Here is a 9,699-nt window from a genome sequence, read left to right as displayed (position 1 = left end):
TCAAAATCAGCAACAATTCTATCATCCAGTGTTGACATCAGATACAAGCTTCAAGGACAAATTTCTTTTCAAAAGGTTATTCCAGTTTATGAGGCTAGCATGAGGTATATGCATTTGCCAGGGCATATCTACACTTAGGAATTAACTGATGCAGCAAATGATACATATCTGCTTGCAGGGCACTTAGAAACATCTGAGGTGGGCAATGGAAGGGCCCGACTCATCATACTCCTGTTTGCTGATCCACACCTTCTAAAAGGTGGACAGTGAGGCCAGGACGGAGCCCCTACAGGAGAAGAAATGACCTTGATCTTCACCATGCTGAGCTCCAGCATTTGATCCCTTTCTGCATTCTATCTGAGATGCCTGGGTACATGGTGGTCCCACGAGATGGCATTGTTTTGGAGGAGAGGTTCTTTCAGATGTCAGTGTCATAATTCATGATGGAGTTCCAGATGGTCTCCTGGATATCACAGTACTCCATACCCAGAAAGGAGAGCTGGAAGAGTGTCTCGGGAAAGGGATACCACTCCTTGCCCATGGTGATCACCTGACTATCAGGCAACTCATAGCTCTTCTCCAGAGACGAGGAGAACACTGCAGTGGCCAACTACTGCTCAAAGTGCAAGGTGACCTAGCAGAGCTTCTTGGTGATGTCACACATGATTTCCCACTTAATTGTGGTGGTGAAGCTATAATTGCTCTCTGTGAGTAACTTCAATATGTAGTCCCTCAGGTCCTGGCCAGCCATGTCCAGACATAGGATGGCATGGGGCAGGGAGTACCACATACTGATGGGCACAGTGTGGGTTACCCTGTTCCCAGAGTCCATGACAATACCAGTGGTTCGGCCAGACGTGTACAGGGATAGCACAACCTGGATGGTCAGATACATGATGGGAATGTTGAAGGTCTTGAACATGATGAGTCATCTTATCCTGGTTGGCCTTAGTGTGCAGAGGGGCCTCAGTCAGCAGCATAGAGCACTCGTTGGGGGCCATACGCAATTCATTGTTGAAGGTGTGGTACCATGTCCTCCTTGCTGTTGAAGATGCTGGGCTTGATGGGGTGCTTGAAGATCAGGATGCCCTATTTCTAGGCCCTCTGTCCACATAGGAGTCTTTTGACCCGTGCCCACCATGATGCCCTGGATCCCAGGGGTTATCCAATAATGGATAGAAACATGGCCAGGAGAGGAGGAGCATCATCCCCAGCAAAGCCCGCCTTGCATATATACCAGAGCCATCAGCAATGATAAGCGCAGAAATCTCTTCCAGTGTGATGGGGGAGGTGGCAGCAGTGGGCATGAAAAATGAGTGGCAGGAAGACACTGAGCATGGGCCAACTGCTAAGATCCCTAATTTTTTTTAATGTGTTAGCATCTCATATCTTTTCCAATTGATATTGTTAAGATTAAGAGTGCCATCTCCCCTCCTTCTTTTAACTCAATGTTGCCCTGAATTACTGCATCCCTCCCTCACTACCAGCATACTTATTAATCTTTGAGGTGGCTTTCATGACAATGGTGAAGTACTGAAAAGGAAAGCCAAACCCACTGCTATCCCAAGGTCTATAATATATTAAAATTAAGATACCAAAATATAGTTTAAAGGCTACAAAGGAAACTGCTAGTAAAACCATTATAGCCAACAATATGAGTGGGGGGGGGGGGGTATAAAAAACATGAGCTGAATTCCTCATCTTTCTTAGCACAGCATCAACAGAAACTTCCTGAAGCTGAGAAATCAAGTGTTAGAGATGGAGATACAAGCATCTTACAACTACCAGAATAACTAAAAAGAGAAATGAGAAATGGCCAAAGATGAGTTTATCTAATGAATGGGCCTGTAGAAAGAGGGGATTGGTGTGGAGGAGCTTTTTTAAATTACATAGGCTCTATCTTCTAGAGTAGTTTTATGTTCTCAGCAAAGCTGAGTGGAAAGTACGAGCAGTTCATCTACACCCTGCTCCCACTTCCTACACATACAGCATCCCTGCACCAGGATGATACATCTGAAACAACAGATGAACCAACACGGACATATCATCATCACCTGAAGTCCAGAGTTTACATTAGAGCTCACTCTTGGTGTTTTACATTCTGTGGGTTTGGACAAATGTATAATGACATGTATCCACCATTATAATATCACACAGAATAATTTATTCACTGCCCTAAAAATTTTCTATGCTCTGCCTCTTCATCCCTCCTTCCACTTCTATCTCTGGTAAGCACTGATCTTTTTACCATCTCCACCATTTTTTCTTTTCTAGAATGTCATGTGAGAATCATCAGTATGTAACTTTTCAGATTGGCTTCTTTCACTCCGAGAAGTATTCAGGGTTCCTATGCTTCTTTTCATAGCTTGACAGCTCATTGCCTTTCAGTGCTGAATAACATCCCATTGTCTGGATATACCACAATTCAATTATCAGTCCACCTACTGAAGATGAATTCACATACTGTTTCTTTCCAAGTTTTAGCTATTATAAATAAAGCTACGATAACTATCCATGTGCAGAGTTCTGTGTACATAAGTTTTCAACACCTTTGGGTAATATCAAGGAGCACGACTGCTGGATCAGATAGTATGAGTGTGTCTAGTTTTGTACGAATATGACAAATTATTTTCCAAAGTGGCTGGACCATTTTGTATTCCCAACAGCAAAGAGTGAGTGTCCCTGCTGCTCTACGTCCTCACCAGGATTTGGCATTGTCAGTGTTCTGGATTTCTGCCATCCTAAGAGTGGTATCTAACTGTTTTAATTTACAATTCCCTAATGACATATTATGCCACACATCTTTTCATCTGCTTATCTGCCAACTATGTATCTTCTTCGGTAAAGTGTCTGACTGTTCAGATCTTTTGCCCATTTTTCAGCCAGATTTTTCATTCTCTTATTGCTGAGTTTTAAAAGTTCCTTGAATATTTTGAATTTAACACTCCTTTATCATAGATTTCCTTTGAAAATATTTCCTCCTTTGAAAGGAAAAACGTTTTAATTTTAACACAATCCAAACTATCTGGTATTTCTTTAATGGATTATATCTTTGGTGCTGCATTTAAAAAGGCATCTTCAAACCTGAAGTCATCTAGATCTTCTCTTATGTCATCTCTCAGAAGTTCTACATCAGCTCAGAAGTTTTACATTTATATGCAGGCCCATTTTGAGTTCATTTTTATAAAAGTAAAATAATGCTTTTAATTTTTATTTTGAGCCCTTTTGTACTATTTTATTATTGTTCCCAGTTTTATCTTTTACTTTCACTTTATCTTTTACTTTTACTTAGCCATTAATCTGATGATTCAACTTCTAAGTAATTATCCTAAAAATATGATCATTGGTTTGGAGACAGATGTTCACCGAACACAATTTATGATAGTGAGATATTAGAAATAATATATGTATTAAAAAATTGCAAGGATGGCTAGATAATTATACTCAAATGATAGAATGATATAAAGCTATTCAAAATAGTAATTTTGGGGGCACCTGGGTGGCTCAGTAGGTTAAAGCCTCTGTCTTCCGCTCAGGTCATGATCCCATGGTCCTGGGATCAAGCCCTGCATCAGGCTCTCTCTGCTCAGTGGGGAGCCTGCTTCCCTTCTTCTCTCTCTGCCTGCCTCTCTGCCTACTTGCCATCTCTGTCTGTCACATAAATAAATAAAATCTTAAAATAAAACAGTAAATTTTTTGACTAGTAGTTCATTCATTTATTTACTTGTTTATCCATCCATCCATCCATTTCACAAGTATTTACTGAACATCTATTATGTGCCAGACACTGTTCTGAAGGTTTCAGATACCTCTGTGAGCAAAATAGATTTTAAAAAGTAAAAAGAAACTTCAACCTGTGTGGAGCTTACATTTTTGTGAGGGAAGAAGAAGAAAGCCAGTCAACAAAATCAAATAATAAGTAAATTATCTTCTACATTTGAAGGACTGCAGTTTTATGAGAATGATATGCATTAAGGAGGCAGGTATGGGGCTGCAGTTTTGGAAAGGGTAATCAGGGAAGGCAGAACTGAAACAGACATATCTGGGGAAAGATTTGAAGAAAGTGAGAGAGTGGAGCCATGTAGATCTCTGCATGAAGCGTCCTAGGAAAAGGGAACAGCAAGCCAAGGCTTTGAGATGGGTGTGTGCCTAGTGTTTCCAAGGGATACCAGACTCTCTGTAGCTGGAGATGAATGAACAAAGGGGAAGGTTGTCAGGGCTAGATCAAGTTTTTTGGGGCCTAAACTAAGACAAAACACAAAATTAGGTATAAGAGGGAACATTTAGAGTAGGAAAATAAGTTCCTATAAATTACAATTTTAAAAATCTGAAAATACCGTAAACATCACAAAATCCAGGGGAAAAAAAGCTAAAATCTTCATAATTTTTACTTTCTTGAGAGGGATTATGCCAAATTTTATCATTAGAATATGGAATGTGGATTATTTATATTTATTCTTTATATGTTTTATATAATATAGTTTTATAATCATAAAAGAATTAAGATGTTCATAAAAGCCCTCAAAAAAGATTTACAGTGACAACTGATGTATTTCAGAATACTGGACCAAAATAAAGATACCATGTCCTTTCTCGTTCTTATCATGCATCCAAAACACACATAACTCCAAAGTAGAAATCAGTAGAAAGTAATTAGTAGAGTTTGGTTTATTAGAGAGAGAATTTCAATAATTAGAAGGGGGACTTAGGGGATAGGGAGGATAAATGACAGAATTATAGTCAGGAACCAGAAAGGTTTCTTCAAGTTGTATAACTAGATAAATCAACAAAGAGCAAAAGATCTTCAGCTTCTGAAACCTGTGATAGGAACTACATCCAGCCTATGCTGATATCTGTCATTTACCTTTATGGTGGGGCAAGGGGCTACCCAAGGAAATTCACTGGTCCCTTCTTTCCAAATAATACATCTGCTTAGAGAGGAAAAAGCTTGGTACTGGTAGGCTAGGTCACGGATTGAAATCTAAGACTCAAGTTTAAGTCCCAGCTCCACTGTTTATTTAGGGTCTGATTTGGATAAGTCGCATCACCAACAGGAGACAGTTACCTCATTCTTTGTTAATGATGTGAACTCTGTTTCTATAGTAGGGCTGAGATGATGACCAAATGAGATCATAAAAACGAGAGCTAAGAAGAACTAAAGAAACAGAATTATTTTATAATAAAATAATTCTTACCCTGTCAGCAACCGTTTGCCCTCCAATAGCAATTCAGAAGATAAAAAATTAAATCCCTGGTTGAAAGGGCAATCAACAGAATGATTTGGCTGTAGCTCCCCATGAAGTGCAAAGTGAATCTGCATCTTCTCAGGTACACAAAGAATGTCCTTTGACTGAAGTTTATATGTAGACTGCTTCCCAGGGAGACTATCAAACAAGTTTTAAAATGTGCCACCAGCCACTCGTTTTATTTTACTTGATCTGTTCATTCATTTATTCACTGAGAGCAGATTATGTGCCAGTCACTGGAAACAATAAGAACACAAATCAGACAAAGCCTTGCCTACTTGGAGCTCAAACTGTGTTGGAAAAACAAATACTAGCCACAGAATCATACGTGAATGTATCATCACAGAATCGTGAAAACTGTGAGACAATATAAAGAACCAGTGTTTAGTTGGAGGGGCTGATGTGGATTGAGGAGTTCAGAAACATCATTCCTGGGCTGAGATGTGAGATGACTCAGTGGGGAGAAAAGAGTCAAAGCATCAAGTAGAGGGATCAGCATTAATAAAGCTCCTGTGGCCCAAGACAGTGACATTCAAGAAACTGAAAGGAGAACAGTAAGTCCAGAACGCAGAGAATGAAGATGAATGAAGTGTAAGATGAGTGTAAACAGGCAGGTAATGGTAGGGGTTTCTGCCTTTATTCTGAGAGCAATGAGAGCCACTGAAAGCTACTGAGCAGAGAAGTGACGAAATCTATTTTGTGTTTTGAAAGACTGCTCCGACCATTATGTATTAGGATGCCACATCACCGTGTATGAGATTTACACAGGTTTTTTACATACAGAGTTACACTCAGGGTCCTACAGCTGAAGATTTTCAATTAAAGTCCTAACTTCATAAGACCTCTGAATTTCTTTGACCCTATTTCTACAATACAATATTAATGAGATCATTAAGAGATTCTTAATGATTCCTAACTTGATCAATATTACCTAGGAGGAATTAATAAAAATGTAATGACTTTTTAGCTTTATGTTTCTCATCCTTTTCCAACATGGTATACCAACAGATTTTGGTTAACAAAAAGAAACAGATTAAAAGAGGCAAGGGCCAAAGTCTGAAAAAAAAAAAAAAACTGGAAAATTCTAACAAGCACTGTGAGTTTAAGATTTTTATTTTATTTATTATTTTAGAGAGAGTGAGAGAGAAAGAGAGAGAACCAGCTGGGGGAAGGGCAGAGGGAGAGAATCTCTAGTAGACTCCATGGCACAGCATGGAGCCCCTGTAGGGCCCATTCTCATGCCCCCAAGATCATGACTTAAGCCAAAACCAAGAAATAGATGCTCATCTGACTGAGCCATCCAGGTGCCCCCATAAGCACCACGAGTTTAAATATCAATATCAAGAATAGAGTTCTTACCCACAGTATTAAGATGTACTAAAGCATCAAACAACAGTGCAGTATCAAAAATAACTGGATTCCAGTAATAGCACAAATACTAATACCCTCAAGTTAGTAGATGATCAACCTGTTCCCTATAATAAATCCGCTCCCACTCATGTCCATTCTGAAATGTTTTCTTGAATTAAAGAGGAAGGGACCACCACAGCCTGGGACATTACATACAACCCCTCATTTGTGTTAAAAATTCATTATCCTCTTATTACTAATAAATGACTGGAAATTGGAACTGTTCTAAGAAATTACTGTACCACATGCTATCAATAACTTAATTTTCTCTCATATAGGCATAAATCTTTAATAATGAAGCAAGCACAGATTAAGAAAGCATAGCTGGGGGGCGCCTGGATGGCTCAGTGGGTTAAAGCCTCTGCCTTCGGCTCAGGTCATGATCCCAGGGTCCTGGGATCGAGCCCCACATCGGGCTCTCTGCTCTGCAGGGAGCCTGCTAACTCCTCTCTCTCTCTCTCTGCCTGCCTCTCTGCTTACTTGTGATCTCTGTCAAATAAAAAAAATAAAAAAAAATCTTTTAGAAAGAAAGAAAGCATAACTGGTACAGGCACATTTACCTAGGGCAAATGTGAAGAGGACTCCAAGAATATTGCTACTAATAATGGCACAACAATTACAATGTCTCAGTCAAAAATCATGTGATAGTACACGTGAACTTTGTAGTAATGCTAGTCACACAGATAAAATAGTTAAAATCCTGAAATTATAAGTCTTATAATCATCACAATAAAACATTTTATGTTTATTCTTTGATAATATATACTTGCTTGTTTCATTAACTAGTAGAGCATAACTCCTCTTCTAAAGTGAAGATAAAAATCAGATTAGTCATGTTAACTGATTTTCCTATGTAAATTATAATTTTGAGATTATAAAATTGGTAAACTGTATTACTGACATACCAGAAAAAAATATCTTAATGAATTCCATGTGAAATGAATACAAATTGGTGGTACTAACCGCTTGTGTACTTTGGATTTTATGCGACTCTGGATAGACCTGTGGAACAGTATTATGCATGGGAATAGCACTCCTCCTGTACATCATATCAGGAAAATCTGATGTCTGGGGTCCTTGGCAAGAGAAAGCGAAGCAGGCAGCCTGGTTGAGAGAGACAAGAGATCAGCACAGTTGGGAAGGAGAAGTAGGCATCAAAGAGTCTCCCAGGGTCTGGCTTTTAGCACAGTATGGATAGTATAAGCATAGAGTGAGGATGCAGGGAACAAGGAGCAAGAACTTCAGTTAGAACACTGGGAGCATAGGGGTACCTGGGTGGCTCAGTTGGTTAAGCCTCTGCCTTCGGCTCAGGTCAAAATCTCAGAGTCCTGGGATTGAGCCCCGAGTCGGGCTCCCTGCTCAGTGGAAAGCATGCTAGTATGCTTCTCCTTCTCTCTCTAACCCTTCTCTCTGCTTGTTCTCTCTCTCTCTGTCTCAATCTCTCTCCCTCTGTCTCAAATTTAAAAAACAAAACATAAAAATCCACAGGGAGCACGGAAGTAGTGACCCAGACAGTGAGACTAATAAGAACCAGAATTCAGGCTCAAAGAAGCTAATCACAGGAGCCACAGATCAAACCTTGAGAATCCTGCATTCAGCAGGAGCTGGAAGACAGACTGTAAAACCTGACAGGAGAAACAGAGGGGTGACGACCCTGACTGCAACCTTGATTGACTCAGGGCCAGAGGACAAAGAGGACAAAGGTATATACTGGTAGCCATGGAGGTACATACACATCTTCTGACTGGAGAATTAAACCTTATTCTAAGGAAAACTGACCTAGAGACTCAAGAAAACTCAGGGGAAACCTGCAAAGAGCATCAAGGGGGAAAGATTCATTGTATGAGATGCTTCAGGTGAAGGGACAAGGAGTCAGCCCTGGGTTCAAATCCTGCCTTTCTTAACAACAGCTCAAATTTAGGTCAGCTCTTCAATTTCTATAGTCTTCTATATTCTGGTTTCCTTTCATATATAAACAAGATAAATATGGCTAACAATTCCCACTTTTCAAAGCTGTTAAGGAGTTTAAATGAGAGAATACATGTGAAAGAACATGGACCCTAGCAAAACATAATCTCATTTCTGTACCTTCTTCTTTCCATCTTCCAATACCTGTACCTTTTACCAACAGGGCAGTATTGCTGATTTCTGTTTCACATGAACATTACAAAGCCACAGGGCCTTTTCTACATGCATCTGTTACTCCCTGTCCTCTTGATTTTATGCGATGTTTCTTTCCTTTCTACATATGTTGTCATGATTGAACAATAGACTAGAAACAAGTGTCTTTTGCTTGAAATAACCTGGTCACTACCTGAACACTGCGTTATCTAGGGAATAACGAAAAAGATTCACTGGTCTACAATGCTTTTTGTCTAGGGTGGCTTCAATGCTCAAAGTAGCTAATTGGCCCTAGACTTCTTTTCTACTAAAATCATACCTCTTATTCGAATGACAAGAAAAAGAAGTAGCTGGATTATAACAATGCAAAATCCTGCTGCTTCTAAACAAACTTAATTAAACTGCTCCATTTTTATACAAAGAGCTTCAACTGCAGATAAGCATAACTCACTGAAAATGTCAGGTTAATGACAGCACTGTCTAAATTGGTCCTGTTGGGAGCAGAAGGTTTCAGAGACACATAGAAGATGAAGGATTTAAAAAAAAAAAGAAGGAGGAGGAAAGGTTAACTGTGAAGTCGTTTGAAATCATGGCAAATACAAAACTGCAAGGCAGAGCAATAACATAAACCTTATATTTGTATTGTAATTATTGATTGATTTAGTTATTCATTCAATTTAACATATAGTTACTGAGTGTCTACCACATGCACTATATTGTGGCATGTAACAAATCATAATTTTGTACCTCAAATTAAAAGATAAAACATAAAAACAAAATGTTATTGCAAATTGAAGGAAGAAAAATAGAAAGTACAGGATTCCAAAAAATCAAAAAAAATTTAAATTCATTTTTTTAAGATTATTTATTTGACAGAGAGAGAGACACACACACAAGTAGGCAGAGTGGCAGGGAAAGAAAG

At 39.1% G+C, this 9,699-nt stretch overlaps 1 pseudogene across 1 annotated transcript; it reads right to left on the bottom strand.

Moving 5' to 3' along the window:
• Positions 1–418: 418 nt before the first annotated feature.
• Positions 419–1,307, bottom strand: LOC309862008 (actin, cytoplasmic 1 pseudogene; annotated as a pseudogene). The gene is made up of 2 exons: positions 1,139–1,307; positions 419–1,054 (listed from the first exon to the last, which is right to left on the bottom strand). The product of its transcript is annotated as an actin, cytoplasmic 1 pseudogene (transcript).
• Positions 1,308–9,699: the final 8,392 nt, after the last annotated feature.

Source organism: Mustela nivalis, assembly GCF_964662115.1.
Source record: "Mustela nivalis genome assembly, chromosome: 1".
Classification (NCBI taxonomy): domain Eukaryota; kingdom Metazoa; phylum Chordata; class Mammalia; order Carnivora; family Mustelidae; genus Mustela; species Mustela nivalis.
Note: the sequence above shows the minus strand (reverse complement) of the source record. Positions and strands in the feature narration are given on the sequence as shown.